The sequence below is a fragment of the Bison bison genome, unplaced genomic scaffold, assembly GCF_000754665.1.
Source record: "Bison bison bison isolate TAMUID 2011002044 unplaced genomic scaffold, Bison_UMD1.0 scf7180017864452, whole genome shotgun sequence".
Taxonomy (NCBI): Eukaryota; Metazoa; Chordata; class Mammalia; order Artiodactyla; family Bovidae; genus Bison; species Bison bison.
Window position 1 is genome coordinate 4245326 of NW_011495014.1, and position 4282 is coordinate 4249607.

Consider the following 4282-nt stretch of genomic DNA (forward strand, 5'->3'; position numbering starts at 1 on the left):
GACATATGAGGAGATCATATTCTATGGGGTTGTTTGATCTGCAAAAAGAATTTTCTCAGGCAAATTAATGAGTTGAGTCTGTAATAGCTAGATGCTTAATCCTAGTCATGCGCTCATTTGGCTGTGTGGGGCACCACCCATGTGCCCTGTAGAACGTTCCTTGTTGTTGCAACTGTATTAGAATAGAAATAGTCCCAAAGTATGCAAACAAGCTTCTGAGAAATTCCCATTAGTTTTTCACTCTCATTAGGATGTAAAATTATTCCTCTGGAAATATTTGGACACAGTTTGTCCTTCCTAGAGGTGGAAGGATGAGTTAATTTACCTCTTTGGTATCACTTGCAACGTGCAGATCCTGGGATCCTCAGTTCTGGGCTGGGTTTCTGCAGTTAACAGTCACAATGGAAACCTAAGGAGAAAAGCAGACTGGGACAATCACTGCTGGAATCAAGGCACTCAGTCACTCTGAGAACAGAGTAAGGAATATAAGCGGTCTATTGACTGAAGTGTTTGCTTATCATTTTTAGCACCAGACAGTTAAAACTGGGCAGGAAGCCCCTTTGAAAAATGATGATCTTAAAAGGTTGAGAATTAATTATTGCTTTGATCTACATTTCTGGAATTTTTGGTTATGTAGAATTTAGCATTGTATGAAGGCTCAAATCAACTAAGTAAATTCTTAAGGTTACAGAAAGGGATAATTGAATTCTAGAATCCTATTTTTGAAGAGTTATTCTGAAAAAGATTTTATTGAAAGCTTTTACACAGATTCAGTCCTTTTCATTAATTACCCATTATTATTCCAAGTAAAAAATTCTTCATTTTAAGCTTCAGAAACCCTTTTTTATGACATCATATGTGTTTCTTCTAGTATTTTGGTTTACTTTAGTAATAATTGTTTATCCCTAATGAAACCACCTATGTCCCTAATGACACCACCCATATGGCAGAAAGCAAAGAAGAACTAAAGAGCCTCTTGATGAAAGTGAAAGAGAAGAGTGAAAAAGTTGGTTTAAGACTCAGCATTCACAAAACTAAGATCATGGCATCTGGTCCCATCACTTCATGGAAATTAGATGGGGAAACAGTGACAGACTTTATTTTTTTTTGGCTCCAAAATCACTGCAGATGGCGACTGCAGCCATGAAAGTAAAAGACGCTTGCTCCTTGGAAGAAAAGCTATGACCAACCTAGACAGTATATTAAAAACCAGAGACATTACTTTGCCAAGAAAGATCCATCTAGTCAAAGCTATTGTTTATCCTGTAGTCCTGTATGGATGTGAGAGTTGGACTATAAAGAAAGCTGCTGCTGCTGCTGCTAAGTCGCTTCAGTCGTGTCCGACTCTATGTGACCCCATAGACGGCAGCCCATCAGGCTCCGCTGTCCCTGGGATTCTCCAGGCAAGAACACTGGAGTGGGTTGCCATTTCCTTCTTATAAAGAAAGCTGAGCGGTGAAGAATTGATGCTTTTGAACTGTGGTTTTGGCGAAGACTCTGGAGAGTCCCTTGGACTGCAAGGAGATCCAACCAGTCCATCCTAAAGGGAATCAGTCCTGAATATTCATTGCAAGGACTGATGTTGAAGCTGAAATTCCAATACTTTGGCCACCTGATTGAAGAGCTGACTCATTTGAAAAGACCCTGATGCTGGGAAAGATTGAGGGTATGAGGAGAAGGGGATGACAGAGGATGAGATGGTGGGATGGCATCACCAACTCAATGGATATGAGTTTGAGTAAACTCCAGGAGTTGGTGATGGACAGGGAGGCCTGGCGTGCTGGAGTCCATGGGGTCGCAAAGAGTCAGACATGACTGAGCGACTGAGTTGAACTGATCTGAATGAAACGCCACAGGACGTACCTGCTGAGCCTCAGACACTTAATTAGTATTGATGTAAAAAGACACAATTTTATTATTCTAAATCATCTCACTTGTGATTAGGACAATGTGGTTGTAAATAAATTCATGTTAGAGGACTGACTGATTAAAAATCATGCTTTTCTCATCTTTTTTATTTTGTGAGGTTACAGATCCCATAAGCTTATGGCCCTTAACCTTAAAGCAGTAAAATTGCTAAACTGGGTATTGTATGATATTCATAAATCACCTTACAATGGAAAAAGACTGAGGCACATCCTGAAGCTGGCAGCCATCTGTAATAAAACTAAGCCGTCTCCTTTCCTCCTTCAGGTTCTTGGAAGCATTCTCTTAGTCTTTGAATCTCACTATGAGGTTCAAGCCTGCTAAAAGAACAATGTCTTAAATGTATATAGGACCTTCATTGTACAGTTTTTTGGCATAAATACCAATGAAGGAAATAGAAGACATCTGTTATAATATCCTTCTACCTTGCCATAACTACAAATTTTATAGCCTTAAAAATCGAGGGTTAAGTCGAGGTCATCCAGTTAGAGATTAATTTTTTAACACAAGGTATAGTGTTCCATTCATTACCTTATCTTTATTACCTTAAAAATTACACTCAGCATGACTTATAAGTTTAAACTTCATAAAACACAGGTTAGTGTCTGAACCAAGGTATCATGCCTTACAAGCAGCTTGCTTAATAAACCCGTTTGCTCAGCACATACTGTCAAGTTAAAAGAATTCAAAGAACTCAGATTTGGTTGCCTTTAATAATTCTCATTATGACCTACTAAATTAAATTACAAATTGAAATGCAGCTGTCAATGGTGCTATTATGGCTAATGAAAAGTTTTCAGTCCCTAACACACACATCTCCAGAATATTTATTTTCATGAACGTGTTCCATTTGCCAAGTACTAACGAAATATGTGTAGGGCTAAAACTTTGTGTTTGAATTCTTAAGGAAAATCACAACACCTAACTCCGAGAAGTGGGGATATGGGTGAGATTCCATTTAGGATTGTGCCAATTAATCACTGCTTTCAATTAGTGCTATTGATCTCAACTGCATGCCAGAGGCTGTGCAAGGCCCCTTGTCATGAACCCTCAGACACGGTGAGGTAGACATGGCCATCTTCACTTCACAAATGATATTTCAGGATTCTGAAACTTAATTTGATGTTTTGTCCATAAATTTCAGACTTGCAAAATAAGTTGATGTCTGCATCTCGCATTGGGGCTCAAGTATAAGGTAGTACTTGATGAAATTTCAGTATTTATCTTGAATTGGTTAATTCATTTATAGATTGGGGTGATATTATTAGCAAACAAAATAATTCATACTTGAATAAAGTGAAAATTCAACTGGGCTGTGACAGTGAAACATACTGTGGAACCTTGTGTGTTTGTATTAGTCTCTCAGTCATGTCCAGCTCTTTGCAACCCCATGGACTGTAGCCTGTCAGGCTCCTCTGTACATCAAATTCTCCAGGCAAGAATACTGGAGTGGGTTACCATTCTCTTCTCCAGGGGCTCTTCCTGCCCCAGGAATTGAATCTAGGTCTCCTGCACTGCAGGCAGATTCTTTACCATTTGAGCCTCCAGGGAAGCTATATATATATATATATATATATAAACAAATAAATCAATATTTCACTGATATATATTTCTATATTGTCTACATGTTTATTGGAGCAAATATTAAATACAACTAAAGAAAGTAAGTTATCAGAAAATGGTTAATTTGGGCTAGATTTATTTAAAATCTGGCAAAGTCTACTTTTAATTTATGTTGCATCTCTGTAATATGTGCAGTGGAAATTAATAACAATAATAATGAAAAACACATATGTTCATGTTCAAATGTATTACTCTATGCCATGTAGTTCTATATATATTAACTCATTTACTCGTGCCAATATATCATGCCTTCCTGCTTGGCTTTATATAATCCTTTATTTTTCATATCTAGCTTTGAGGATGATATTAACTGGCTGCCCAGACAAAAAAGCAGGTCAATCATAGTGATGTGTATCCAGATAAAATTAAGTCACTGTAGGATCTCTGTTTCTATCTGGTCAGCTGCATGTCATGATTACCTTTGGCTTAATCTATGGTACCACACCCAGAGTTAGCAAAATGATGTAGCAAGTCTGAACCTTTTATATTGGTCCTAGATCAAAACCAGAGAAGGAAATGGAAACCCACTCCAGTATTCCTGCTTTGAGAATCCTGTGGACAGAGGAGCCTGGAGGGCTGCTGTCTATAGGGTTGCACAGAGTCGGACATGACTGAAGCGACAGCATACTTACATGCACTGGAGAAGGAAATGGCAACCCACTCCAGTATTCTTGCCTGGAGAATCCCAGGGACAGGAGCCTGGTGGGCTACATCTACGGGGTCACACAGAGTC

At 38.6% G+C, this 4282-nt stretch overlaps 1 long non-coding RNA gene across 1 annotated transcript in view; it reads right to left on the minus strand.

Moving 5' to 3' along the window:
• Positions 1–329: 329 nt before the first annotated feature.
• Positions 330–4282, minus strand: part of LOC105002376 — a 41613-nt gene continuing 37660 nt past the window's right edge. Inside the window, exon 3 of the long non-coding RNA XR_826947.1 lies at positions 330–409. This is a non-coding gene — a long non-coding RNA (uncharacterized LOC105002376). The remainder of the gene's footprint in view (positions 410–4282) is intronic.